The sequence below is a fragment of the Apteryx mantelli genome, chromosome 30 (assembly GCF_036417845.1).
Source record: "Apteryx mantelli isolate bAptMan1 chromosome 30, bAptMan1.hap1, whole genome shotgun sequence".
NCBI classification, from domain to species: Eukaryota; Metazoa; Chordata; class Aves; order Apterygiformes; family Apterygidae; genus Apteryx; species Apteryx mantelli.
Window position 1 is genome coordinate 4,555,391 of NC_090007.1, and position 15,123 is coordinate 4,570,513.

At 41.4% G+C, this 15,123-nt stretch overlaps 1 protein-coding gene across 8 annotated transcripts in view; it reads left to right on the forward strand.

The window, feature by feature from the left end:
- Window positions 1–15,123, forward strand: part of MATK (megakaryocyte-associated tyrosine kinase) — a 32,620-nt gene that overhangs the window by 9,272 nt on the left and 8,225 nt on the right. For 2 of the 8 annotated variants that reach the window (XM_067312639.1, XM_067312636.1), the window contains 8 exons: window positions 998–1,082; window positions 2,837–3,015; window positions 4,296–4,437; window positions 6,400–6,572; window positions 6,909–7,112; window positions 7,649–7,725; window positions 10,737–11,154; window positions 12,151–12,383. The gene's annotated coding sequence lies outside the window, so the exon portion shown is untranslated. Of the gene's footprint in view, window positions 1–997; window positions 1,083–2,836; window positions 3,016–4,295; window positions 4,438–6,399; window positions 6,573–6,908; window positions 7,113–7,648; window positions 7,726–10,189; window positions 11,155–11,863; window positions 11,926–12,150; window positions 12,384–14,534; window positions 14,628–15,123 lie in introns of those variants that run through there. The other 6 variants (XM_067312638.1, XM_067312637.1, XM_067312640.1 and 3 more) reach the window with 6 other exon arrangements.

The window sequence follows — 15,123 nt, forward strand, 5'->3', positions numbered from 1 at the left end:
CTCTTTTATCAAGGTGTCCTACCACTGTTAGCAAGGCAAGGATTTTTCCCAAGATAAATGGGGCTCTTGCCACAAGCAAGTCTCAAAGATGACTGTGACAGCAACCTCTGATTTACCTTTTAACCAAAGGTACCAGGGACAGATTGTTTGGTTGAATGTTCATTGGCTTGATGTTGGCCTTGAAGATCTCAGTTCCCTTACCTAATGTAAAGAGTATCAAAAGTATTTCCACTTTCCTGTATCCCTCTATCTTAATCCCAAAGGCTTATGCCGTTTCTCTGGAATGGCTTACATTGGCTACCTGACATTAGGAACATGTTCTATTTTACTAAAACAATGAAAAAAACCTAGAAGGATCTCTCTCTCCTTTTCTTTCTGAGGCCTTGCAGACACACTTTCTTATTAATATGGACTTTTAGTAGTACTTCGTAGCACTTCAGTATGACTAAAATTTAAGGCCATTGGCTTTAAAGAAAGAGCATCTGCTGCTTCAGCAAAGCAAGCCAGAGTGTCTGAGTTGTTAAAACAGTGTTCTTCAGCTCTGTGGTCCGACAATCAGTGGAATGCAGTTGTCTGCTGAAATAGTGTAGGCTATTTAGGTATGGTATATTTAGATGTTCTAGCATCTCCAGTCTCTGCAGAGCTCATTATAGCAGAGTTCAAACATGGCTTAAGCTCTGTTTGCATTTGCTTGCTGCTGTCAGTATTAAAAGAGCTGTCTTGAAAGAAGTGTCTTGCTCCTGTGATCATACAAGGGTCACAGGACATTTTTCTTAATGGATACTTACCTTCAGTTTTATTTTTGGGATATCTTTAGTCCTGCAGCTACAGGAAAGCCATCTCCTCTTTTGTGTGTGTGCCTTTTTTTTTCTTCAGCTGTTTCTTATTGATGCATAAAACATCTTTCCAGTTTTAACTAGTTTAAATGAAAGTTTGGGAATAGATCTTCTGGTGTACCTTCTGTTCTGCAATTGGTGATTGGTGTCTTTGATTTCAGGCATAAAATGAAGTCAGCTGTCCCCATGGATGGATGTGTGGAAGCCCCCCCAACTGAATTCCACTATGAGAAACAATACTTACAGGTAAGGGGAAAAATTCCCTCTCTATTACTCTGTCAGCTTACTACTATTAATCTGAATGGCAGCTCATTTCTTTTTCTTCTGCACAAGAAGAAAGCCCTATTAACTAGGCTTTTCATCACTTGAAATACTTTAGTCGATCTCACTTTGAAACTTTCTTCCCAAACTAATTTGTGTGTATATATATATATATATATATATATATATGAATGATCATATGAATAACAGCCTATTATCAACAATCTCCAGTCTTTGACAAGTGTTTGAGTGGTAGAAAGAGAGGTAACTGTAACCATCTATAAACACAGAGTAGCCGTCTGTCTTTTTGCAGGAGGGTGACCTTACAGTGGTTTCATGCTAAATCCTAATAAATAGTTGGATAACAACCCCCTTCCCACTCCACTCTTAACAAGATAAGGCACTAATTCCATCTTAACTGCTTGGTAACCTGCGGGATGTTGGTGTAGGTTTTCCAAGTTTTGAGCCAAACAGATTCTAAGCATTGGGCTATTCTCATGAAAACTATGGTTTTCAGTATCCAGTGCAAAATTACTTTATTTGCTGCAAATAAAGATGTAAATATATTGGTACAAATACTATTGATAGTTGAAATTAAAACAAAACAGTACTAAACATACCACCACCATTATTCCCAACTCAGTCTCCAGCCCCTTGCTGCCTGTTGCTTTTCCACAGCTGTTTTCCAGACAGTTTACTTGTGTTCCTCCATTTAAATGTTTATCACTCCCTGCCTCTTTCTTTCATGTCCTGCTCTTGAACTGGACTTCTTAATCTGAATATACAGTTGCAGAACTGTCTGCTGGCTGAATTTTGAGTTTGAAATAACTGGGGTGCTCTCTGTTCCTTTTTCTTTGAACTCACTGGGTTGAAGTTCCAGTAATAAGCTAACAAATTCGCTAAATAATCGTACAAAATGTATTTACTTCTTTTTTAAGATCTAATCTGGCATTCAAGATTGTGTCTTCATTAACTTGTTAGCCTACTGGTCAGTAACACAGTGTCCAACTTCATTTAAGGTGATGCCACCCCTGGACTCGTGAGGACAGCTGTAATGTATTTTACTTTGTGGTAAAATGAAATAGGAATGCTATCAGAGTGCTATGTCTTACCAGAAGAGTATAATCAGATAGCAAGAAGTAATCACATTTAAAACTCTTACAGATTTTTTTTTTAAAAGGAAACTTATGATGTGCCTGTAAACCGCCTGACCTTCTTGAACTTCTGTCTACGTTAGTTACAATTCTTAGTCATTGCCTTACAGAAGACTTAGACATCTAAGAAGTCTGGGCAACAGGAGCCTTAATTCTTTGTATTTTGTAAGATGACATCCGTCTAACCAAATTCATATGCATACAATATAGGCACCGTTATCTAAACCAGCTGTGTTGGGTGTGCTCAACAGTCACAAAGATCTAAACTTTATAATTGGACCAAGTGGATTCCTTTGACCATATGTGAGCCTTGCAGCCAAGGCTACATTGACTGCATAAAGAGCCTAAAATGAAGAGGTTATATGTGCCTGCCTGCAACAGTGTAAGGCACTAAAGGAGAGATTCATCTGACTCTTATACTTTGAGCTTTTTAGACATCGCAGGTTTGAATGTGACTCTGAAGTGAGTATTTTTTCATCTGTTTCAGGAAATCTTCCATTTTTTTCAGAGGGCACTTAGTGTTTCGGTGGAAAAACAGTACCACCATTGAAAGGGAAATGAATGTGTTGCCCTGTTTGATTGCAGATTTACCAGGAACACTTAGAATGACAAAAGCACAAAAAGAAAGAAGCTGTTCAGAAGACAGGAAACCAAGGAAACAGTGGCCCCCGCAGGGTTCAAAACCAACTTCAATGTGAGCTCTGTGATGTCTCTTGCGCAGGAGCAGGTGCATACGCAGCATGTATCCGGGGAGCCATCAGAAGGTGGGATGAGTCTTGTAGAATTATGGACATGGCAGAGCATGCTTATGTTCTAGAAGTGTGTACAGCACTTAAAAGACACTTAAGAAACATTTTTGAAAGAAAAATTGCAATAGAAATGCATACTTTAAGATTTCATTTACTGCAGTAAACAGATTTTGGATATCCAAGTGTGATCTGAGCGTAAGGTTGTTGCTCAGCTTTGCCGTATGAGCCTCTGCTGAAACTGTGATCTTGCTGAGAAACATAATAGTTTAAAAAAGTGTTTTCAGCAATGTTTTTCTCTAAACTTATGCTGAAGTAATGTTACAGTTAACAGGGAAATAACTCTCTTATAACTTTCAAAAACAGCATAAGCATAGCAGAATCAAGTCTCACTTGTATTTCTTAAATTATTTCGCAAGTGAATTGTTTTTTTCTGACTGTTTGAGCCAATGTCTCTTTTTTTAAAAAAAACTTCTGCTCTAAGTGTTCCATCATCTTTGTACACACTCCTTTAAGTCTCATCTTAGTTACGGCTGTGAAAATATCTGAGCACAAGAATTGTCAAGTTTTTCCTTTGGCTTGGGGAGGAGACTGTATATTTTCCTGAGAGATTCTTGTGTGGTGGTTTAGAGTTGTCTTTACTGAAGTTCTTCTCTAATGACTATTTTTGTACCAAAGTATTTACAGCAAGGTTCCAGTATTTACTCCTCGCTCTCTAGAAAAATTTTTGTTTGTGAGATCAGCTCTGCCTCTGAAGTTAGTTTCCCCCATTCTTTGTAATTTGTTGGGCCTAGAAACTGTTATATGAATAAAAGTAGCTGGCATTGTTTTTGCAGGGCGCAAATAAAGATTCAAGGAGAATCTTAAGCTGCTTTTTCTTGTGAAAGGCATCTTGCCATACCTTCTTTCTTACCGAAAGAACTTACCTCTCTTTGCAGAGATCCTATCTTTGCAATGAATAACTTTTTTAATGTTACCTTTTGGGCATTGCTGCAGCCTCAATGTGAGGCTGATGAGCAAAAGCTTTCACGTGAGTAATGAAGCAAAACTTTTTAGCATAGACATTGATTTTTTTTCTGTTGCATTAGAGATGCAAAGTTCACTAATAAATTTAATTGCAAACTATCAGCTGCTATAATAGCTTCTGTAGTGACAGGGAATAGAACGAGTGGGAGAAGACTTTATGGTGACAAACAACTGACATTTTAATAATATGAAGGATTTTTGACTTAGTGCTGTTAAGGATTTCATCCTAAATAGTAAAGAATCAGATTACTAATCCAATTTTCTTCATTCAGAGTTGAATAAAATATAGGAAACATGCAGCAATCTGGTGGAAGAGACTGCGATGAAACTAGAAGCAGAGCTGTAACTGTCTCTGGTAATGCACCTGAAGGGCTATTGGATGTACAGCCTGTTTTACATAACCACATAGAAGAGGTAACGTCTTTCCTCTCAAGATAAATTGCTTTATGTGACGCTTTCAATTTAAGACAGACTGATCATGATTTTTTAATTTAACTGAATTTATTCCATGCTCTCTTATTTCATGTACAATTACCTTACTCTGAATTTCAGATACACATTTATCGTCCTACATGCTAGGTTTTTTTGTCCACTTTTTGTGCTGCTAAATACTGTTTGCAGTGCTGTGCCAGCTGTTGAAACACTTAGATTGTTTCTATTGTTAATATTTCAGTAATTCCTGAAAACATTACCTTGCTTTTAGTTATGTAACTGTATGGTGGCATGGGTAGCTAATTGACTAGATACCCTAAAGTAGCAGGGAGTAGGTGGGTGCTGCAAGAAGTGGTAATGATCATTCAAGGGAGTGTACTCGGGTGCTCTATGGACTCAGGAAAAACTATTGTAAGAAAGTTTTTGGTACTAGATGATTGTTATTTCATATGAGCTTTAAAATGAAGTGCTACCCGTTTACAGTGACAGATATTGTCTTGACACTATATATGGGTGAATCATGGTCTAGTTAAATCTGTATGTGGATTTTTCAATTATCTTTCTAGAACTCTTTGCAGTTCAAATGAGTATTGCCTTCCCCTCCTGTCCTGAAAGCTATGTAATGTTGCTGTGAACTATTAAATAGCTGTTGTACATAACTCAGTGAGTGGACACGATTTTAATAAGGATTAAATATGTGCATAAGTATTTGCTTGTGAAAGTACATTCTGGTGAGAAACTCCTAAATGCAAAATCATTGTTAGCCTCATGGGTAATAATCCTGAACAACATGTTTTACATCTCAGGTAGGAAATGATGAAGGAAAGTTATCCAATTTCATTGTAAGGTCTGTGAGTGCAGTTTCAATGATCTTAATGCTAGGGATATGCATGTGAAGTGGTGGAGGCTCAGGCTGCAATACAAGGTGTGAGTGGAGATGTTTTTTCACTGTGCTTAGCTAAAGTGATACTGGTTAGTAGAGGCTTTAAGCTCTGTTCTGGAAATAGCAAAGGAGAGCACTAGCTTTTGCTTTACTTTTTGAATGTAAAACATGATACAGATGTAGAAGAGAGTAGGGTGAGTTAAAGTAGTCCATCCCCATCCCTTCCCCAAATTCCAATTGGGAAATTTTCCAATTAGATCATGTTGTTGAGGCTTTTACATATTATTTTTGATTTCTGAGAGAATCTTGCTATTCTCATGAATGTTTAATGTGAGTGACTCACATTCGGGTGATGGTTTTCTGCATTTTTGTCAATGCTTACTCAGTAAACATTGGCTTGTTTCAAAAGTGAGAGGAAATATCTTAGAGATCTTCAAAACGTAGCTCTCATAACTTTTTATTTCATCAGGGTGAATTACTTGCACACCCCAAAAATATGTATATTTAGACTTGATCACCAGTTCAGTCTGTGTTCATGAGTATGCTGTATTTCAGTTGTTTCAGTATAAAGCTGCTGAACAATCGTGTGATGATTAATCTAGCAGAATTAGCTTCCTATCCCTGCCTGTGCCTCATGCCAAAGGTTTCCTGAATGCAGTGCGGATGAGGTGCATACCATCATTTTCCCTATCACCACTCTGGGAAGAGTTTTGTCTCCTTTGGCTTAAGTGGAGGCAACAGTCTAGTTAATGCTTTACAGAGCTCATGTCCATCCAGTGCTTGGGCCCTGTGGGTAGGTAGGAGTCTGTCTGACATCTCTCTAGGACATGTTTATCCTACAAACCCAGTAGAGAATATGTACTCTACTTCTTCCCTTAAATATAACAGCTACATCTAGAATTTCCCTTTTCTTTTTTCAATGATACCTAGAAGTTCACACTTGCAAACCAGGTTTATTGTTTATTATTTAAGTAGCAGACTTTTTTTCTTGTATTGCTGTTCCATTGATGTGATAATATTGAAATTTTTTTCTAAAATGCTTTGTTTTGATTTCCTTATAGAAGAAAGAATCAAGACAAAGATCTTCCTGTTGAGAGAAAACCCAGTAATACAGCTTAGAAAATGCATGTGGTGACAACAAAGAAGCAAAACCAAAAGGATGTGATAGAGACGTAGAGAAGAAAAGCAGCATTGGCCGGTGGAAAAGAAGCAAGTTATCCGTTACAAACAAAAGGTAGACACTTTCACGGTTGCCTTCATGGCCTGTTACCTAGCTCGTAGTTGTCATTAAATTGTTTGAGTAATGCAGATTCAGGACACCATATGGAGTTTTTTGTCCTTTGTTTTTAAGAGAAGTCTCAAATTCCATAACTTTGTGCTCAGTCCTGATAATCTAAAGTCTGATTGGTTTGTCACACATTTTTACATGAGGTAAAGCAAAATTCCAGAAGTACTGAAATAGTTTTTAAATTGAATTTTTAGTTTTTTCCCCTGAATTTCACTGTTAAAAACCTGACTGAAGCACATTTATTTTGTGATGTATTTTCTTTCTTATTTCTTTCATTATCAGATGAACATGGGCTGGAAGATCCCCACTGGAAAACTAAGTTGGATGTTTTGGAGACTGTGACCAGTAAGGAATGAGAAGATGTCACAGCCAGTGCACAAGTAGAAAAGAATAATAGCTAATATCTATTAAGAAGGACACTTCGGTAAATGTTGCTGTGAGTGGTGTACTGGAGATCTCCACAGCAACTAACACTTCTAAGCTACTGTGAGTGAGATGTGGTCTGCATTTTATTAATGTATTTCTATCATTAATATCACCAGAAATCATGTTGATGTTGCTCACTTTTTTTAATAAAGGGGTTCACCAAAGTGAACTATATTTCAATTTGCAGTCCAGTTGTCTTTAAATGAAATGTTAATTGTTTTGCATAGTCATCCTCAGCTTGATATGCAGTAGGAAAAAGGATCATTTACATACATTTTTCTTTTTTATTAATGCTTAAAATGTGCCTGACCATATTGTTTCTTTGCAATGATAGCACTGACTTTCTTGACCAATACTGAATAAGCAAACATTAAAATTCTATAGCTACTGATGTTAAATATGAGGAAAGAGAATAGAGTATTAGATTGAATTACAAGCAACTGCTGTGTAGCCAGGCTTGCCTGGAACTTTCATGGCCAAATGCAGAAGTTTGTTTTAGAAATTTAAATTAACAGCACGTGGAACAATTTTACAAGTACAGTCACTCTGAACTTGCATCTCTGCCCTAACTATTTATTAACAATGTTGCTTGTTAGGAATGAAGTAGGAAATGCTGTGATAGTCCAATGTTACGACTGCTGCAAGATGTACTTTCTTCATCTGCTGTATCTATGTAAGTTAAACTCACTTTTTTCATTATAAAAAGAGGGGAATTATTTCAGGCTAGATCATGTTTTCTAGAAGACTGCAGCTTATTAATTGCACTCTTTTTCTTGCTTAAAAAAAAAAAACAAGCACACACAACACTTCCCCCCCACAAAACCTTAAACCCCACAGAGGTTTCTGACTATAATACACCTGGTCCAAAGCTCATCGCATCATCCCTAGAAGGACTTCAGTAGATTTCAGCTTGGATACAATATCCTTGGTTCTGGTTTTCAAAGTAGTGGTCACCTTAGCTGTAGGTGAGTGTTGAATACCTTTCTGCAATATAATCCTAGTTGCTATGTATTGGTGTAGATGATGGTGATCTTCTAAATAACTTTACTTTCCAGCTCCCATAGTTCGTGCAGGAAGAATTGAGGACATCTGTGCACTTCCTTCCTACTGCTCTCTTCATTCTGTTCAGGTTCTTGCCATTTTATCTCCTCCTTCTCCTAGCATGTTTTAGAAATGCTGGCTTTCAGAAAAATATGCAGATACTTGGAATGGACCCCTTGCCACCTTCTAAAAATACATTTAATGCACGCAATAGAAAAGAAGAGACAGCTGAAATGGCAGAGGGCAAGGGAGATGGGAAGGAGGACAAAAAGAGAAAGGTGCTGCCTAACAGTGCTATTGCATTTGTAAGATAATGTTCACATGGTTCCAATTTTTATGAGTTTGTTTCAGTCTGTTTGACAATTTTAATAACTCTTTTCTTTATATAACATACTGTAGATAATTTTAAATTGTACTCTATAATCACTACAGAAATTGCACCATTCCTTAAGAGTGAAGTTGCCTATAGCAACAGTTCCTTCCTTTCTGTTATGTCTCCTTCCCCTCCCACTCTCTCTCTCTAGAAGAAACTCTTGCTGCAGTAAGATAGGTAGACAGAGGCAAATACTATTAAAAAAAAACCTCTGGTGTTTGTCTGTGTGGCATACAAAGCAAAGCACGAGCTCACTGTGTTTATTCTTTAGATATTTCTGTATTACTTTAGATTTCCAGCCTGGATCAGGCAGTTTCTAGCTTGATCTGAAGCGGCTGAAATTGGCATAGGGTCTTTCCCCTTTTGGGGGGGGATCTTGCACTTTGTGGGCTCCCAACTAGGAGCAGCGACATGAGTGCTGAATTGTACAGACATGCGTAATTGCTTGTTTGCAAAAACTGACCAACCACATGTGTGAAGGATATCCTGTGTTGTGGCTTTAATGCTTATCTTGTAATGCTACGGAAATGCTATGGAAAATGGTAAAATGGAGAAACATAAATGAAGCTGCACACTTTTGTTCTATATGATGTTGCCAGTTAGCTAATGGATTGTCACATTCTTCATACTTATGTTTCTTCACTTAAACTTCACTTTTGAAATATCGATTCATATTTTTTCAGGCTTTTTGGAGTATTTTGAACCACTGCTTTTTAGGACTTACTGAAGAATTTATTTCTAGGTTGTTAGTTTATCATCAAATCCTTCTTCCTTGAAAGTATGTGTGTTTTGGGGGGTAAAGCAGGTTCTGTTTAAACATTCTGGCTTAAGAATTATAAATGGAACAAAAATACATATTTGAAGAGGGATGCACTTAAGTGCTTCTGTAGTTGTTTAAACAGATACATTGTGTTTAACCAGTACTGTGCCATTTTACTGAACTAAATATTACTTAGCTAACTGGCTCTGCTGGAGCTGCTGCCATCCATCCTGTACATCTGTGCAGTCGAGGTTCCATAACCTCACATGGATGGAAGCCTTGATTCTGATCTACCTTTTGCTGTACGATTAACCTCATCTGTTGCTGGTAAATCAGAAAGATTGGGGAGTGTGCAAATTGGTTCATGTGCAGTTTCTAGCCTTTACATTGGTCAGAGCAGAAAAGAGGATACAACAGTGCATCAGCTCCAAAGAGCTTCCCTTATTAGAAATTAGGAAGTAAAAACATTAAACACTGCTACAAGTACCACAAGAACTGAAAGAAGAGTCACTAGTGCTAAAAATAAGAGTTTAACTGATGTGACAGGATAGTTGACTTGGATGCCCATAACAACCAAGAACCCAGATATGGAACATCCCTGTAAGTGCTGTGCGTCACCCCTTAGTCATGACCCATAAGCACGGACACTGCAGCAAGGGCCTGGTGCTGCTAGATAAAACAGCTGCCAAAAGCCAGTGCAATGAACTGAGGCTGTCAGCTGTAACAGCCCCTCTTCCACTTGTCCCTTGAGCACAGGGACAAGGGCTTTCGCACAAAATCTGCTTTCTCACTGGGGTGTAGATTTGTGCAAATGCCACCTGCTCTCTAAGGGTTTAGTGAAAATATCTCTGCTGTCTACACTGCTCCTGGCTGGGGGAAGGAGGGGAACCCTTCTTGGAACAGTCAGTCTGGCTCCTGCAGCCCGCTTGGCTGTGGGATTGCTGTGCAAGTAGCGTAGGGGTGTATAATGTCATTTGGACCTTGTGTTGTATCTATGTTCTATAGTTGCCTGTTGTAAGCAGGGTAAGATAAAGCAGTGTTTAAAGGTCCAGTCCTTCCCTAGGGTAAAATACCCACTTAAATGGTCCTCCCAACATCACTGTTGAGTTGGTGGTATCACTGGTGAGAAGTTTGGGTCTAAATATAAAAATCTCTAGCTTTAAAAGGGAGCATTTAAACTTAGTGATGTTCTTTTTAAATGTCTGAAGTTGGATGTCAAAAACTGGGATAGCCTTCCTGTGCTGCCTTTATGAACAGCAGAAGGAAAGCAGCACTGCTGGGATAGCTTGGCTTACTCAGGGTTGGCATCTGAAACCAGGTCAGCTGCATGGCACTCTGGAGGTACCTGTTTTTTCCCTTGGCTTTAGGGAAACCAAAGGTAATGTGGATCCTTGGCTTTAGACACTAAAAAGAGAGGTAAAACAAATCCCCTTAGTTGACATGGAGGCAAGGTAGGAAGAGTTGTCTGCTTTTGTGACATGTGCCACCATTTTCTGATTTCCTTTTAAAGGCTTGAAATGTGGGGCAGATTTCTCAGGCTGAGAAGTTGTTGCATTTCTGATGAATCCAACTGTATTGTCAACATGGGGACTGAAGAGAATTGAGTAGGCAAAGGAGAGCCCACAGGCTCTGGACTGCTAGTACCCAAATTTGTGCTGAGAAAGGAGCTGCTCTTCTGTACAAAATGTGTTGCTGTTCCTAATAAATATTGTTACATGTCCTTCCTCCTTCCTGCTCCAACCTGTGCTTCCTTGGATAACTTGCATCCTTTGTGTTGCTGCTCCTTTTAGTCTCAACATGAATGACGGTGCTCAACAGTTTGTTCTGTAGGAAGTTGTGCTTGTGACTGTGCGAGCCCTACTCCCTCTGACCCGAGGGAAGGATGCCAGAAGGAAGACTGACAAGCAGTTAGAGCTTCAGCCTGGGAGGTGAGAAAACCTTTTTCCCATACTATTGCAAGCTTACCCGGGAATTTGGAAGTGCTGCAAAATCTTGCTCTTTTGGCTCTTGCTCTTGGATATTTTAGAGGTATCTGGGAACTCTGATTCAACTGTATAAAACTTTGAGTAGGGCTGTGTGTTAAAGAAGGGAAAACGACAGTTTTGAGGAAGCCTACTGGGAGATGTGAAGAATTGAGATGCTCTGGCTTCATTCTTGAACAAATATATGTTTATTTCAAAACTGCCTTTTCCCTTGAATTGCCAGTATTTTTAAAGTATTGAACACCACTTTATTTATAAATAAATAATAAAATAAAATGAACTGTGTTTGCCTGAAATCAAGTTTCTTTTTTTTTTTTTTACCATTTTGTTCAGAAAATTGGTAATGTTGAAGGTTAGGGCAAAACTGGGCTCCACTTTTCTGGCTGGTTTGAGTTGCAGAGGCAATTATTCCCTCTGCTCCAGTTGCAGATGCTGGAGGATATAGATAAGTCCCTGCTGTTTGACGGCGTTGTTCATTTAAGGATCTCTCTGGGCTTTGCAATTACCCATTTCAGCCTGTGATGTGTCTGTGAGTGGTTTTCGTCCCATATAGAGTGGGCATGGCATGTGCACGCTCCTGGATCAATCTCCCCTAAGTCTAACACAAGTTGGTGCTGAGACAGTATTAAACATCAGGAACTGTGGTCCCACTGTGTCCTTTCCAGAGTCTCTCAGTCTCCCTGGAGAGTGGCTGCCACTCAGTCACCTGCTACTCAGGTAGATGCTCTGATTATGGTAATCAAGGCTGTACCAGCAAATCTGCCTATATTTGCATAGCTGATCATTAATTTTCTGTGAGTACTACACAATGCTGTAGGATGTGAGATCTGGCAATGCCTCTTCTAGCGAGGGTGTGTTCTTGTGCTATCAAAAGGTAGAAGTCATTTTGGGATAAGCTTTGTCAAATAATGAGTCATCTCTGATTAATGTTTGACTATACAGGCGGCAGGCACTAGGACCTCCAGGACACTCTGCATCTGCAGCGCTAACCAGAAGAGAAATCAGGAAATAACGCAGTGGCTCTTTCTGGGAGCATGTCCTTGAAAATAAAGCTTTGCTGCTCCATATGAGAAGGGATTTATTCTCCAGGAATTCAGGGATTTGAGTCCAGGCTTAGCCGTGAGCAGCCCTGAGACGACGTTGCCCCCAAGGCCTTGCATGGACGTTTCTGGGAGGTAAGTGCAAAGGTCTGTTAGAGTTGTTGAGAGCAGGTGACATGTCATGTCTGCTCTGCTGGTGGAGAGATGACTGTAGTGTTAGTGTTGTGGTCGGTGGGGTAAACAGCCAGGTGTCACCTGTTCTTCAGCAAATGAACTACACTGGGCATTTGTCTAAGTGACCCTTTAGTGCGATGGGGTGTCTTGTAAAACAGGGGAACTTCTCCAGCTTGTATTTCAAAGGTGTGTGCGCAATATATCCGGCTCAAGTTTCAGTGCAGAAGTGCAGTCTGCCAACATGTGTGCCCTCTCGTCTACCTCTGTACAGTTGGGTCGTGGTAGCTCTTCAGCTGGAGTAACTCTGTGCCCTGGAAACAAGCCTAAACTCTTCTGTTCAGGGTCAGGGAGATTCAGTTCTGAAACTCATGGTATTTCTGTACTTCATTGCAAATATTCAGATTAGCTGGTTAAATTGTGGAATACCTTCAGAAAAAGGGGGTGGGGGTAGGCAAATGTCTCCTCCTAGGCTTTCTGCCCGTGCATCCTACTTGTGGGAACATACATTCTAGTGGTGGGAACTGCACGGACCAAACATCTCCAAATACAATACTTGCTTTACAACAAGGTACATAAGTGGCACCGGAAAGAATGACTCACCTGCATGCTAGCTGGTGTCTGGGCTGACGTACCAAAGGGTCACCAGGTCTGCCCAGGGACAGGTATCCGTTTGGGGGTGTGTATCTGGTGGTGTACCTCTCTTAGCCCTTGCAGTGGCTCAAACTAGGCTCACCAGATGTGCCAGCTGGGAAGAGGGGTAAGACATGCCCATAGGTGCCTAGCACAGAGCACCTGGGCCACCTGCAGCCCGCACACATGGAGGCAGAACTGAGCAAAGAGCTGTTGCTTTGCACCGGAAATGACTGTCCTGGAGGAGCAGAAAATGAAGGAAAACTACCAGGGCAGTTATTGTCCCTCCTAGATGAGGTGGCACATCCCTCCTCAGTACCGCAGAGGGAACCTGTCCGTCCCTCCTGTGTGTTCCCGCAGAGGCCTGGGTTGCACTGCAGCAAGGGGTATGGAGCAGATGCCCATGCCCAAGTGGTCCTCACCCATGCTGGATGTGTTACACGCAGCTCCCCTGCATCCCAGCAGGCTGTGGCTGTGTCTCTGGGAGAATATGCAGGGGGCTGCTGGCTTTGTGTCTTGACCCAAAAGCACCTGCAATACGCCTGGCACAGATAGGCTGCAGGACAAAAGGATGTCTGTACCAGCTGAAGATGGCTTCTGGAATAGAAAAAACTGCTGGCTACTAATATTAGTCTTGAAACAGCTGCAGTTGTCCCTTTTTGTGGCTCTTCACTTTGTTCTGGATTCTGGCTGATGATGGAGGGAAGCTGGCATGGTAAGACCTCGCATCCTCGCAGTCACTGAGACAGGCTGGGTTTTACCACTTGTGATGCAGAGGAGTGACCGTGACTCACCCTGCAAAAGAGGAATAGAGCAAAGACACTCGTCTCTGCTCCAGGGAGCTGACTGAGCCCCCGCACCTCTCCCAGCCGTCTGGGGTGTTGCCTCCCACCCCTGTTCAGTTGGATGCCAGAGGCGTCACTGTGGGACAAGTAGAGCCTGGCTCCTGGAAGTGAGAGCACTTGTCGACCGGTGCAGGGAAGCCTGACCTTGCAGTCAGGGATGGGTACACCACCCTGGCAGCGCCCTGGAGAGGAAGGGAAACAGAGCTGAAGGGAGAAAGGCCAACAAAGCAGGGGAAACATCATCCTTGTTGGAAGCTTTCAAGCAACAGTAGATTTTCCCAGCTGGATTTTCTGGAGAGAGTTACAGGTAGCATTGGGTCCCAGCCACACATTGCCAGGCTCTTGTGCTAGCTGAGCACCAAGAAGATCAGTGCACAAAAAATCACTTCCTCCTCCTCACATGTTCCTGTTCTTTGGAAGCTGATGCTTCTCTGGCCATTTTGAAGTCTTGAAAACAGAGAGAAGCACTGCGCTCCTGGGATAGATTCACACTTTCTAGTGCTTGGGTAGGAAGGAGTAAGGTGGGCACAACTCAGCTTCGCCTACGTGGAACGTGGGTCTTGTCAGATAGCGTCTCTTATAAAGCCTGAAGCATGTGAGTCATGTGAATGCGTGAGAAATCCTTATCTTCCTTTAGAAAAGGAAAGAAAGCATCTGCTTTGCAGTGATGGAGAGAAATTCAAACCAGCAAAACGGAGCTGGAAGAAGAGCTCTGAAATCAGAAGAAAATGTAAGGAGCCCCCTACTTTATTTTTAAAAGGCTGGTGACTTTTTTTCTTTTTTGGATGATGCCATGAACTGGGGAGCTACTGGGCCCAATGTGCTCCCATCCTGTTGTGGGTATAGCAGGCTGGGCAGTGCCATAGCAAACACAGTCCAGTACGCTGGGCTGTCCCGTGGCACAGCTGTCCCCTCGCCAGCCTGCCAGGCCATATAGCTCTGCCAGCACGGGGGCCGTGCGGGGTCTCAGGGCTGTGCTGCCTGGCTGCCTGGGAATTTCCCTGCACGTGAGCAGGGGGCTGGGGAACCCTCAGAGGGTCCCTGCCACCTGAGGTGGCAGATGTGCAGTGGGGGATTCCCAGAGTGATGAGTTGGTGACAGGGAGCCCAGGGGCCTGCAAGGTTGTCCCACAGCCCAAGGATGTGACACTCCTGCCTTGTCCTAGCTTAACCCATCAACAACCCTGCTCCAGGCAGCCCTGATACAGGATCAGCTGCTTGATGCAT